Genomic DNA, 15,514 nt, shown 5'->3' with positions numbered 1-15,514 from the left:
TGTTTAAATGGCTACTTATGTGGGTGTAACAATCAGTGCTGCAGGCCCACCAGTAGCATTTGATTTATAGGCCCTGGGCACATGAAATGCAATGTACTAGGGACATATAGTAATTAAAATATACCAAACAGGGATCAGTCAATTGTAGTCACATTTTATATACAGAGCACAGGCACTTTAGCACTGGTCAGCAGTGAAAAGTGCACAGAGTTCTACAACCAGCAATAATTTACGTTACGCAAAAGTGTCAAAAATAGTAGGTCAACAGACACAAAGTTAGGGGAACCACACCAAGGTTGCCAGATCTAACATGAGGGTGAAATGTATTTTGTGCTGCAAAGGTCAGCTTTTCACAGTGCAAAAACTACTTTCCACCATTTTGAGTTAAGTGGATTTTACTGATGTGAATTAATCCAAACACCCAAAGGTTTTGATGCAACAACCAATCTACTAAGAACAGTAGGTAGAGCTTTGCATAAAAAACTGATCCTTACTTGAAGGAAGAGCGTACAAGGGGAAATGTAATCATTTCTTCAAACAGCAACATATTGCAGATGTGCTTAGTTAATCTATGTGTAGAAATCTTTACTGAAAGGGAATACCTTCAGCACAAACTTTATGCTACACATTGAACACTTATCGCTACACCATGTTGCAAGGCTGTGCATACTGTGGGGCAACATGTTTGTGCACCAGTGCAGGCGATAACACAGGCCAATCTTTGTAATGTGTTTATTCCATTTTGGAACTTAGTACAGAATATTTGAGTGCTGCACCGCTTTGCATTAACAGTTAACACCTCTCGGCCATCATGGTCTTGAGTTACAAAGCAATACATTTGTACACTGTCAGAAAATGTTTTATGTGATAAACGCCTCAGATCCTTGCCTATTTTGGTGTAATATCATATGTTGTAGTTGCTATCACAAGAGTGCCATTTTCTATGCTGAAATAATATTTAGAATCAGATATAAGGAGTTGGGTTAATAGTTGTAGACAATTCAATATGTAACCCTTTTCCCTCCTACGCATTCTGCTTGATTACTAAGGCTATCAAGTCCAGTTTCAAAAACGTGTTTAAAAAACTCAGCAAGTTCCTATAAAAACTAAACAACTGGCAGAATTAATCAATAATATCATGCAAAGTCGAAATTCTCATATTATCATCTTCCCTGCCAAGTGCCACGCATTGCCAGTTAGAATAGTGCATTTTAATCCTGGTGTCTGCATCACTGCACTAAAATGTTAGGCCATGCATTAAGAGTGAGCTACCTCCTATGTGGGCCGAGGCGCTGCGGCCGATTGAGCAACAGTGGTGATGGTTTGCTTCTTAGCAGCCTGTGTAGGGTGAGCTTTGGAGATCTAAGACTAGGCCCGCAGTTTAGTTTAAAGAAATTGCAACTGTAACATTATTTCAACTGCTTCATTGTCCTGCGTTGCACGTGCCATCATCCAGGGCCCAGTGCTGCAGGCAGTGTCAAGAGAAGAGAAAACAGTGAGTCTGTGTGCTGCTACTGCTGACTGCACCAAGACATAGGATCCGTTCCATGAGAGGCGGGCCTGAGTTCCGGTCTCAGCCTGCCAACATGACCTGAGAAGAAGGCAGTCCCTGGCTTGCTATAACGAAGAGAGCAGAACTGACAGCAGGCAGCAAGCGAGGCTGGCGCAGGCTGAATACATTTTGAAATAGCTTCCTTAGCACAGATCAGTCCAGCACTGGGGTCGATTTCATTTTAAACACCCCATCCGCACAACCCTGCCCTGTACCACGCACCAGGCTTTAGACTAACTCATTTCAGTTTGGAGGTACACATCACCCCACCAAAATGCAAAGTCACAGATTTATAGCGCTTCCTGAAGTTGACTGGCAAACAGAGATGGAGCCCCGCTATTAACGTTCATTAAGCAAAGCACGAACCGCAGGCTGCTCTGGCAGGCTGAGCACACAGTGTGTGACAGACTGCACTTCACTGTGCATTGCAACTGCACTGCTCTGCTTGGGTGCTGGATTATTATTTTGTGTACAATATCTCATCTGCCAGCCAGGAGGTGGTTCTGGTAGCACTGACCGGGCTGGGCTCAGCTGAGCTCTCTCTGGGTTGGGCACCGGGGCATCATAATACCACATGACACACCAGATACTGGGTGCTACACACAACACAAGTATTCATTTACTCAGATTAAGGGAAATCACAGAAAAGTCCTCATCCATTTAGTATCTTTCAGCCCTGGTACCTGGTTCCATTGATGCTGGTGCTGCCCCCTCATTGATCAGTCTTCAAAAAAATGACCGTTAACTCAGAAAATTTCCTCCCTTGGAGGCGGCAAATCTCGCTGGGGGTATTTCTGACTTTTGTGGTGATGATCATGTGTTTTGCAGCTGACATTGTACCCTACTACTAATATCAGGTACCTCTAGGGCATAGGTCGTCAAACTGTGGGGCGCGCCGCATCCCTTCAGGGGGGGCGTGCACTTCACTCCACATTGTTGCTTCCAAGCGCGAGACGTGCATTCCAGCCCGGGCTGCTGCAGCTCCAGCTGCTGGGGGCTCGGCTGAGAGTGTCAAGAGTTAGTTTAAAGGCCATAGGCACGACTATTTCGAGTGGGGGGGGGGGCTAATTCTCATGGTCATGGAGATGCAGGGGCTCTAAGAAAGGGTGGAAAACAACAAAGCCTCATTATCCCGTAAATGGTCTTTTAAAGACCTGTGAAGTACTCGGGTGCGGCGGGCAGCGCCAAAACTGTCTGTGTGTGTGCCCGGGACGGTGCCTCAGCCTGGGCTGACACACACGACGGGTGGGGTGGGGGGGGGCATACTGAATCCTTTTGAGCCCATGGGCAGTGTGCGCCTGTTAAAAACCATGGGGCCTATTTACAAGCTCCTTGCACCACTTTTGCGTCTTTTTTAACATGGAAAAAGTGTCGCAAAAGTGGGGCAAGGGGCTTGTAAATCTGCCCCCACGTGCATATTTACATACCTTTGTGAACTGATTAAAGAGGCTGTTTGTTTTCTGGTTCCAGTGCTCCCTGTGCCCCCACTCTGCCTATTCCTACATTTTACTTTTTACTGCCTTAATGTGAGAATGCATTTCATGAAACGAAATATAAAGTAGGGTTACCAAATTAAAAATGCGAGCCATGTGCTGTTTAAAGAGCCTGCAAAGGTCTTGTCTTGACACTAAATAGGGTTATAAATAAAATAGTATGTATTCCTTTGTAATGTGACGTTTCAATCTTTGTTCCCTTTAATTATAAGTCATAGATCATTCAGGCAGCCTTAGAACACAATAAAAAATGCTTTCTATGTATTTTTGCTGTTCCAACTGTGCACAGATCAGTGCTGAAAATAGGCTTTAGGGGACTGCTTACTTTTGTACCTTCTGGGACATCAATATAATGAGCTGGCAACCCTAATCGCAAGACTGGAAGTTTATTGCAGGATGAGCACAATATTTATTTCCTCCACCCTCGATCCCTGGACCTTGAAAATTGCCATAAAAGCAATAGTTTAACTTATATCTGAAACCCAATGCCAAGCCTCAATAACATGCTGAGTAACTTCAACTGTGTCTGGGAATGCACCCGGCATTCAGACAACTCACTCCTCATTCTCATCCTTCACTTTCACACTCACCCTGCACTCACAGGGATCACAATGTACTCACACTGATCACTATGCACTCAACCCACCCTCTCACCCTGTACTCACAGTGACCACACTGCACTGAGCACACCGCACACTCTGCACTCACAGTGATCACTCTGCACTCACAATACTCTTGCGCTGCTAAACCTGTACCTCACCCTGCAGCCACACGAGTTCACCCTGTACCTCACCCTGCAGTCACATGAGCACTCTACTCACCCTGCTCATGCGACACTTCACTCACCTGTCCCTCTTAAGTGTGCGATCAGTGTTAGGGCCAGCCCTGGCTGGGAATCTTAGTCCCCCCCGAAGTTCTGTCTAGTTGCTGCCCATGTTGCATCCCACGTCGGAAGTACGGTTCACTGCAAGAATTTTACAACGGTTACATCCTTCCTGCAGATTTCATTTTCTGGCAGGTAAGAGTGAAGAGCTTTTTGTATTATTTTTTTAAAGCCTCGCTCCTTTCTCCTTCGTCCCAATACTAGTGGGAACGTTGGATATTTCAAGGAGGAGTGGATTTGGCATTAATGCCATAGGTGCTGCCTTTGGTTCTGGGGAACCAGGTTTGAGTCCTGGGTTTGGCTCAACATTGTGTGATCCTGGGTAAAATCACTTAATTTACCAGTGACTTACGAAAAATGAATTTGACCTTGATTAAAGTCGCTGGTGCTTGTTTAACATGTTCCAATCCCTAGAGCTGAGCCCACAAGTCAAATATAACAAATATTGTGAAGTGTGCCTACCATCTGTTCTCGCTTCTTTCGTAGACCAAATTTAAATGTTTTCTTGTGCAGCTATTTCTGAAGCTTTGGAAGGCGATCTTCTTTATAAGCCAACTATGCTAACAAATTGACTCTTGATGCTGCTAGAGAATAAAGGGGTATATATCCTCTTGAATCACTTATATCACGTGTGTATAATGTAAATGTCCCCTAGGCCTTCTCGGAAAACTACGTCTGGCCTCCTACTGACATGGCAACACCTGGCCGTACTCCACATAATCATGGATTTTTCAACTGTGTCGGAATGTTTTGTGGAACTTCTTTTTCTGATATCTTGTTTAGGGGCAAGGATGTGGCACAACAGCCAGAGCTGATGACTGTAGAGCTGGGAAACCAGGTTCAATCCTAATATGTCTGCTCAACATCCTGTGATTCTGGGCAAATCACTTAATCTCCCTGTGCTAACAAAAAATGAATGTGTGCTTGTGTAATGTAAAAGATGCTCCTGTAAAGTGCTCCAATACCTTTAGGTCATGTTCGCCCTATATAAAACTACAAAAAATATATTGCAAAATGTTGTGAGCACTCCCGTTTCCAGGCACTGCTCAAGACTGGAAGTGGAGCACAACCTAAGGATGGCAGAAGCAAGAATCCATCCACACATTGTCTCTGTGGAGAAAAACATGCACTCCCACACCTATGTTTTGGGAGTGTTTTTGCTAACGTATCCTAAATTTTGTGTTTATGTGAAAAATAAAGCACTAATGTAATTTTTTGTGCTAATTGTTTTCTTGAAGCCTTTTCATTTGAACTTTAGAATAAGCTCATGCACTACAAAACTTCAGTTTACTAAACACTCTTACTTTATTTAATATTATTTCCCCTATACAACCTGGGCTCTGCAGGAGAGAATGGCCATCATTGATGCAGAGTACCAGCTTCCAGAACTTTTTTGTCAGGTGGTAGTGGCGGTGGGGGGGGGGCTCGACGTGTAAAAAGGTTTAGATGGGGGGGCTCGGCCAACTAAAGTTTGAAGACCTCTGCTCTAGGGTGTATTATACTGTGTGTATCGTCTTGTACATAACGTGTGATAATAAATGTTTCTTACAAGGCGCCAGGACTCCTTCAGGCCTCGTTCACATTTTATAAACATCCTAATATAAATACAAAATAAAATCCTTCCTTGGGAGACGGCTGCTGCCTCTCCCTGGTGAAGCCTTGTAGTGCATTAGGAGGGGCTGCCCAATCATGCTGTGCTGTGACCGCTTGTGGCAGCCTGAATCTGAGAGTCAGCTGACTGCTGAGATCTGTGTTGGGGTCTCTCACGCCCTCAGCCGGGGTCCAAAAATAGATGTAATTTATGACATTTATGTTTCCCTCATCTTCGTTGCTTCATTTTGCTGTTGAGAAAGTGTTACGCATAGTCATTGAAATGTCACTCATAATGACACTGAAATTATAAAAATGTCACACATAGCAATCTGAAACCTTGGCAGCTACGACCACAGCATTTTTTCCGGAAAAAATCAAACATCACTTCACCTTTACAATGCGGCTTGAGAGTGAGGCACAAAGATAAAGATGCAAGATATTGATGCTCATTTTATGCTGATGAAATTGCTTTAAATCTGGCCTGAACTAATCACCAAGCTAAGAGTTAAAGACAAATAAGATTAAGGGTTTGCTGTATAAAAGTAATATAACTATTATATTGAGTGCGGAATTATAGTTTTAACAACCATATATGAGTACGGTTTGTTTAATGTATGGCCCAAGACTAATAAGACAAACAATACGAAATGTTCTTTTAACATTCCATTTTTTTCAACTAAGCAACAAGCTTCTCCTTGGTTATACCCATGAGAAAGCGTCACTCATTTGGCAGTAGAAAGATCCTCTTAAGTAAACTGAAACTGTGGAAATGTCACACTTGAAAACTTGGTTGCAACGCATTATATATGTGGAATTGTGGTTTATATTAAAAATATTTTTTTGCATGCACTTTCATGGCTTAATAGAATCACTACCAGGTACAAAGGGCCTCATTCATGGAGTTTTGGCATAGTGCAGCACAGCAAATCACCTTGATGTGCACCCTACATCAAAATGAAAGGGCAGGAGTACACTGTATTTATCCAATACAATGCACTCTTGTCTTTTCCTCCCTGCGCTCCTGCGCTGACACCATTACTGCAGCCTAGCACCAGGGTGCCAGTCTGCCTGTGTTGTAGGTTGGATTGTGTTTGTGCAGCGGCAGGTGGCATGTCCAGAGGGTGGTGAGCGGGTGGGGAAAAAAATAATACATTAAATAAAACACTTACCTTTCTACAAAGAGGCAAAGTCCTCTGCCATCTTCTCTTATCGATCAGTACAACAACACAAATGCCTGCACCCTTCTTATTTAGTATAACATGATTATTCAGATGTAGACCACTGTGTACTATATATTGCCCTTACGGCACAGATCACGACAAACTACATCTCCCATAATTCTTGAGGATTGAGCGCCCACCCACAACGTAAGCCTAAAATGGCGCCCTCCGCATTGTGTATCAGTCAGATGGTTCCTGACTTCATGCGGGAGCGGACGCTGGTGTGCTCGCTAAGAAGCAAACAATCAAGTAAGCTTGATGTTCTCGTGTGTTGGTTTGTTTTAATTAAAGCTACAAATCAGGCCCAATACGCGAGTCACTCTTCGGCTTTCCTTATTTTACAGAAATATTGTAGTCTGTGCACGTAATTCGGACAAGAATTGAGTTTCAGTTCCTGAGCGATGAACGCTTCAGGGAGCCAAGCGGTATGACAAGCGCAGATAAATGCAGGTACGAATCCGAGCGCGCACAATCTAATACACCGCCATCAATTGTAGAGGATCCTTGAATTATTTTGCCGTGTGAATCCTGACACACGTTTTTATTAAACAGGTAACGAATACACGAAAGATGCTACCAGCACAACCAATTGCATACGAGTAGCACATACCACTCGAGACGAGGTAGGATGTCGTTAGATTTGTAGCTTGTCGCAAAGATCATTGTTCTAGTCTATTAGATTGACATTGGCAGGCGCTTTCATTTCCCCTTTCAGAAGCGGCAGCGTATTGATATGGTGATACGGGCAGAGTAAAGATATACAGCCCTTCCCAATGAAAAGTTTCCGAACACATCACTCCCACAGCGAATCAAATTACAGGTACAATGAGGCAATCACTGAGGTATGGCATAAGAGCTGTCCGAGGCTGATGACACTTTATCGAATAGTGATTTTCATTTTTTCACTTCCTACACAGATTAATCAAAAGGCCCTGATGAGAGTTTGGGAACCCTGGTGGCCCCCACTCGAAACGCGACGGCATACCAATGGGAACATACCAGTATATTAAATATACACTAGGACTGTGTGAATAATTCTCCAATGTCCCTGGGCATTTGACGTTGTCTGATGATAAATCATGAACTTTATTTGATAAAAAACAACATTTCTATTGTATTGAAATTGTCGTTAGGATGTTGTTAGGATGTGACTTGTTTAATTTGTGATTATAATTTTTGTTTTGTATGAAATGTATATATATGTGGTTAGTAAGTTGGATATGTCAGTGTATTTGTTTATTTCTGCATAAAAACACGTATGAAATTTTTTCAAAAATAAAAAGTGAATGGTACAAATTAAGGTACCTGATCAACCTAAATTAAGTAATGGTGTGGTCTACATCTGAATAATCATGTTATACTAAATAAGAAGGGTGCAGGCATTTGTGTAGTTGTACTGATTTATGAAAGGTCCAGCCCGCCCCTGTCCCGTCTCAGGACCTAACTCCTTTCGGTTCTATAATCTTCTCTTATCGAGGCAGGCGCCAAAACCAATCCTGGTGCTGCTCTCATGCAGGGCCGTACTGGCCATAGCGGGCATCGGGCATTTCCCTTTTAGGCCGCTAGTGTAGGGGCCGGTTTTGGGCCCAAGGGGGGCCTTTTTTGTTACAGGGGGTCGACAATATTGCCCCTGTAACAAAATCGGCGGTCACCGGCCCACACAAACTGCTCGGCTGTACTCCCCCTCAGCCCAGGAGGGGCCGACTGAGCAGTTTGCCAGGACCAGTTTCTGTTCCCAGTCCGGCCCTGCTCTCAGGACTTAGGAGAACAGCACTCTGATTGGAGGGAGTGGCCTCTGTCGGAGCTCCAGAGGGGACTGGATGCCTGCACTTACTCTCAACCCAGCTGTCTTAAAATAGCCGGCTTGAAAGGTTTAAAGTGCGCTTATCTGGCTGGCAGTCGAAAAACGGCCGGCCAAAGAGACATGCAGACTTTAAACAAGTGTAAAAGTCCACCTTTCTCCCTGCTGCTGCCACTCAGCAGCAGTCTCGTCCGTGTCCTGACACTCCGTTCGGGACAGGGTGCTGAAAAATAAAATGGTAATATATTAGCTTCATTAACCATTTTATTTTTCTTCTCTGGGGCATGTCAGTTGGGCGATGCTTTTTCAATATAACGGAGGAGCCCCCCCTGTTTTTGTGCAGAAAGGTGCACCGTCCTGCATGAAAAAAATGCATACAGGTGCTTTCCTCCTTCTTTATGTGCTGTAAAATACAGTACACAAAGAAAGTGGAACAACTAGGAGAAATAAAGATATTTTTCCTTGTCACACCTGCCCTGGGGAGACATAGGATTTTGAAGCATATCCAGGTATACAAGTCCTTGTACATCTGGGATGCATAAAAACTCTTGGGAGTTGCATGGGCAATGCTGCGATTTGTGCTAAGTTGCCTTACGCAAAATTTATGAGTAAATTTAAAGCCACACAATTAGGCTTTGTGTGGTTTCATAAATCTGACCCAGAGCCTTGATTCAAGCATGTACCACTTTGCATGTTGCAAACGTGACACAAGGAACTCATAAATATGCTCCATATTATTTGGTGAGAATCAATCTATATGCAGTTTTGCCCCTAGAATGGGATTCCTGTCTTTATATTAAAAAGTAACATTAGGATGATACTCTTAAACAATTGTATCAAAGCATTGCAGTTAAGCACATTTTAAACAATTAGTTTAATAAATTGCAGGAAATATGATAAAATCAAAGAGGCAAACAAGTGAAAGAGAAAAGTGTAAGGATTTTTCAGAAAGGATCACAACTTAAAGTGAGGGCCAAAAAGGAAATAGACTGGAATTATATTTAAGTGTACTATAGTGACAATATTATAAAACGTATGTAATGAAAGTACAGACAATAATACAATGTTGAGGATATCGACATGCCAAAGTTTAAGAGGAAAACTCTTCTAAGTAGAGTAGTGTCATATGGTTGCCATGACAACCAAACCAGTTCTAACGTGTCACTTTTGGAACTATATTAGTTGGCTTACTTTGAGTTCAGATGTAGTGAGCAAGGTGGTTCTATCCACCGAAACGTGTCTGAGCTGTTAATTTTGGAATAAAGAAAATCTTACTTTGGAAGTATTCACGGAGTCAGCGCCTTCTTTTGATGAAAAAGTTTAGACTGGTGTTCGATATATATATATATATATATATATATATGGCAGAATTTAACAAATGTTTTTCACGTATCGAATGTGTGCAAAATGCTTTCGTTTTAGTCATGAATTCAAACTCTAATTTTTTTAATCCAGATTTCTCGGTTACTGCTAATCGAAAAGATGACTTTCTCATGCTGTTTGTCCACCATGGAGTTTTCTGTGTGAATAAGAGTGAGCCACTATATAGAATAGATGAGAAAAGGGTTTTACCCACAGTGAAAATTTAAGCTCATGTAGAACCCTTTTACACTTTCATCCCCATTTGCTCACATTGAAAATCACTGCTTTAAAACACAGGATTATTCCTATATATCTTAGTAGATATGGCACATTTCTGCTCTCTCCCTTTGATGCAACACAGTGCAGCAACTTTCCCTGCTGCATTGCATCTGGGTTTAGTAAATCTGCCCCCCAAGGATTTGAGTAGTTGATAATGTGACCATGTATTATAATGAATAAAATACATTCTGCCATACATTATAAGCATATTTCAAGTCACCTCAGAGTTCCATGACCTTCCAAAGTAACTTGGCCTGGGCCTCGTTCCTCTCTATAGTTATATGACTCCTCGTGACTTGTAATATCTCTATAATGTACTACAGCAGGTCATGAGGAAAAGTGAGGTGCATAAGTCATAAATCCAAAATCCCCCAAATGTTTATTGCTGCAAATCCTTTTTTTAAATTACTACGCGAACATGTTTTACGAGTTAATCGCTTCATCAGGGACTGATCATATGATCTCACAATTAGTCAGTACTCTTAATTGAAAAGGTTTCCAGGTTTACAAAGTATCCATTTGTTGGCGTATTCCCATCTTCATGCAGTACAACAGTCCAAGGTTTCCTGATCAAAGGTCTAGATTCTACAGAATTGCTTTATATAAATTCTTCAGTTAATGGATCACGTTTTTGGCAAAGTGTCATGCCTGCGCCTGCAGCTACCCTCAGTACACCCACCTGCAAGGTAATCCCGCCCAGCTTGAAAGACATACCAGTGGCTTCAGACAGCCAGTCCTTTCAGTGAAATACCGTTCATAGGGAAGGGACAAGTGTGCTCCTTCAATCGTATCAGTGCATTCACTGTAATAGCGTGCCCTGACCTGGTCTGCGCCCCAGCGCCCCCGGTTAAGACAGTGCGGTGGTGCAAAGTAGGAGAGTGCACCCTATCTGTAATGCGGCCCCAAGCGCATTGAAACAAACAGAGACTGAGGATTGCTATGAACGCGCCCTCACCGGAAATCAGGGGTGGGGAGAGGAGGAAGGCTATGTGATGAGGTACTGAGAAGTGGAAGGGTGGATTCCAGATGGGGAGTTATATAAGCATTAATATTTTAAGATGACAGAAAGAGATAATGATTTCCCTGGCAATTTAGCAGCTTCCTCTTTTCCTATTGAGTCTCACAATCCTTTCACTACTAAATGGGTCAAGGGCACAAACTATGAAAGATCCACAAACAGAACAGGGCTACAAAGTGTATATACCCTCAAATATGCTTGGGTTTATCATGTTTTGAATGCTATTTCTGGGATGATTCCCCCATCAGATTGGACTTATTGGAGAGTTCCTCAGAGCAAAGATGCTCCATTCATTTGTTAGAGAAGTGGTTGGTCCAGTGGGTTCTCCAGATGGAGAGCCTGGAGTCGTGACATGGTGATATTTCAAGAAAAACAACCAACCTGAATAAATGTACTTTATTTATGTAACCTGACTAGGAAAAGCCTCAAACTGATGGCGTTTCACTCATATTTACTATCTTAGATTTCGACGTGCATATATCTTAGTTGTAGGCATGGTTTATAATGGGGGGCTAGGTACTAAAACATATCAACTCTGCACTTTTGAAGAATAATCAGTGTTGGGTCAGTTACTACTAGGAAACTGTGCTGCGGGTAGAGGGGTAAAGGCCTTGTTTGCGCCTACGGTATAACGACCCTTTGTCGAGGCACATTAATGTCTTCTAGTAAAATCATTACGATTGGTTCTTCTTTCTTAGTTATATTTAAAATAACAAATACAGAGAACAATAAACAAATGAAAGGTTATTAGATGCCACAGAATTTGACCCAGCCGTAGGGGAACGGCCTTTTGAAACCTACCTCTGCGGGAACCAGCGGGAGTCTGCCATTTTCGCCACAATCACTGACGCTGCGGGGAGCAGAGCCGCCTGCAAAAACTGAGGCCTAAACTATGACTCCCAGAAGGCTCTGAGAGGTGCAGAGCCAGTGACGCTGTTGGAGGGCGCCAGAGGCCCTCAAAACCGGCCCGGCCCTCCCGCAACGCGGGACGCCACAGAATTTGACCCAGCCGTGAGGGGAACGGCCTTTTGAAACCTACCTCTGCGGGAACCAGCGGGAGTCTGCCATTTTCGCCACAATCACCACCGCTGCGGGGAGCAGAGCCGCCTGCAAAAACTGAGGCCCAAACTATGACTCCCAGAAGGCTCTGAGAGGCGCACAGCCAGTGACGCTATCGGAGGGCGTCAGAGGCGCTCAAAACCGGCCCGGCCCTCCCGCAGCGCGGGCGTGCCTGGGCCAAGGGTGGGCCCATCCACGCCCGTCAGCGGCCGGAGGAGGCTGGGCTGGCCATCCCCCTTAACACTTATATCGTGAGCCCTGGACAAAAGGTACCGTTGGCTTACATCAAGTTTGATACCTCTTGAGACTTGTCAATGCCAACTGTATTATCTTGGTGTGCTGCTTTGAGAAGTATATAGCCAGTGCCGCATGTTAGCAGGGTTAATGCTGTGCGTTTACTTTACAATTTAATTGTACAGCGGACTTTATTAACGAATATCTTAAAAATTGTTATAAGCTTGTAAAATGGGGAAACGGGTCTGTGTGGACAAGAAACAAGCTGTACCCCTGTCGAAAACAAAATCTAAACCTACCTCTATAGATAGGATGTTAGAGAAAGCCCTGGGAGCTGTGCCACAGAAATAGAAAGGACTGAGAGACGTCTATCCTTTACTCCAAATTTAGAAATAGCAATGTCGGTCTCCAGCCCTACTTTAGACACAGGGGCCCCAAATCTAGAGCTCTCTAATGATCAAACACTATTTACAGAGGTTGTCCCCATAGAGTCACCCGAGGCCGTTATCATAAACCAACCGGGCAGAAATACCAAAGCTAAACCAAAGCCTAAAGCAAAACAACCAGTTAGACGGAAAAAAACAGCAAGGCATTACTCCCGAAAATGCAATAAAGATGGTAACAACATAGGGGATCCTATAGGTCACATTAACGATCAGCCTCGGTGGGTCTCAGTATTGGTGACTAATCTCCATAACAAATGAGAGCTATTATTAAGGAGGAGCTAAGACCTCTAACAGAAAGGATAGATGGGTGTAGTATGCTGTTTATTATGTTTTACATGCTTTCCACTCCTCCATCTGTAGAACACTCTTGAGTTGATGTCACTTAGAATGTTGGTGTATGAAGCAGACTGTTGGAGAAGGGCTGATCGCCTTGCTGGGTGCTCCTGGTGGGGCTGAATACTAATGTACTTCTGATCTCCCTCTTAACTTGAATAAATCCTCCTGAAACTCTTCTACCTGCGTGGAGTCAGTTACTACATTTTATTGGTGATGATTTTATCTAAAGGACCTGCCTCTGCTACCTCTGAGGACTGCTGAGGACACCCTGAGTTCCTACTTTCAACATCTAGCTACTTATGTAATTACAACTGCTCCAATTCTACATCAGGCACACCACAGCCCCACCAGTGACCTCCCACCGGTCGCCTTCACGCTACAGTGCCTGTTCCTGCTCTTACCTTTCTTAAGGTGTCTAGTGTAGGTTGTTTGTTTTACTTCTACAGTGCACAACAGTTTGATGTTATCGTGTTTTTACTTCTGCACATTCATATTTTTACCCTTTTGGGTGTATAGTTTGGGTTTTTACCTTTTAACTATACTGCAGTGGTCCATTTAAGGCTGGGCGTTTTCTCTATTCTGTTTTTCTTATCTTTCATTACACTTTAGCCCAGTAATTATTTTTTTAATAACTCTAATGTTTATGATTGTATTGAGAAGAAGGAGTTTTATATTGTATTTCTCTTCTTCTCTGTTATCTATTTTTCTCCTGATTTGGATTGCTCTCTCGTGCATTTTCCTGGCCAGTTGGTGTACAGAGAGTAATCATTGATGGTTTCTTTCATATTTCTTTTTCTTCGCTTTATTTCTTTCTCACATTTATCAGAAAGAAGGATATGTCTATCTGTTTCTTTTATAATCTTTTGTTGCTTTCTTTGTCTCTGCTTTTGCTTTGTTTCTCTCTTGTACTCTCCTCTCTATTTCTGTCTACTAGCTTATACACCTGAATATAATTTCTTCTCTTTTGTTTTCCTTTGGAAGAAAGGAGGATATGTAGTATCCTGTTTATTATGTTTTACCTGCTTTCCACTCCTCCATCTGTAGAACACTCTTGCATTGATGTCACTTAGAATGTTGGTGTATGAAGCAGACAGTTGGAGAAGGGCTGAGCGCCTTGTGGGTGCTCTTGGTGGGGCTGAATACTAATGTACTTCTGATCTCCCTCTTAACTTGAATAAATCCTCCTGAAACTCTTCTACCTGCGTGGAGTCAGTTACTACAATGGGCTATAGGCAAATTTGAATGAATGGATACAATCCAGAGAGCTAATTAAGGACACTATTAGCTTAGATAGCAGGATATGTCAGCAGGCTACTACGGACAAAGAATTGGCAACCTCTGGTCCAATTTCCAATGAACAAGCCTCTTCCATAAATGCGGATAGTATTCAACAGGCTAAGAAGCAGAATGAAACCATGCCTCCCCCGGCGCAAACGAGTGTAGTTAATAATAGTTCACCTTTGTCTAAAAGCAAAAGGGAAGTACCGAAAAAACCTAGAAAGGAGGTTCAAGAAACCCGATCAGTTTTAGAATGCAATAATCAGACCTATGTCCCACCAATTGTACATTTACCACCTGCTTCAACTCCCTATGTAGTGGTTCTCGCAGGTGAACCGGATTTAAGAAAGGGTCTAACTGAATCCCACCAAGAATTGAAGAAAAACTGTGTCCACTGGTTAGTGAACAATAGCAATTATGGTTATGAGATTTCTGAAGAGATCCTAACAACAAGAAGGGTGGGTTGGATAGGCGAACGACATAAGGATATACAAGGAGATTGCATAGTAATTAATTTTAGAAACCCACAGACAACTCAAAGTGTTTAGCCATAGAGTATGGGAGGAATAAGAGCATCATCTTACTATTTCATTTAGGCTATTTTTACCCACCAAACAGGCCTCAACAGTATGGCCATCACCAGGGGATGGGAAGGAGACCAGTATTTAATAATGTTGTACCTTTCAATCGAGACCCTCAATAGCATACCCAACCTATTTTTAATATTCCCACTGAAAATAGATTTAGGCCCCTAGAAGGTGTTGACTGAATAAAAGGAGTTCCCCTAACCAATAAGGAAGAAAAATCCCCTGCATCCTTGGAGCAGAAGAATAAGGGTAAAGGGCTAAACCCCCGAAAGGAGGAGGGACTAGTTAGAAGGAGCATGAGCGGCTCCAGAAGTAGTACCAATCTTGAAGGAGTTCAAGCCCAGTTAGAAAATTCTGAACACCCTACACTTAT

This window comes from Lissotriton helveticus, chromosome 1_1 (assembly GCF_964261635.1).
Source record: "Lissotriton helveticus chromosome 1_1, aLisHel1.1, whole genome shotgun sequence".
Taxonomy (NCBI): Eukaryota; Metazoa; Chordata; class Amphibia; order Caudata; family Salamandridae; genus Lissotriton; species Lissotriton helveticus.
The sequence above is the reverse complement of the archived record's forward strand: the minus strand, read 5'-3'. Positions refer to the sequence as shown.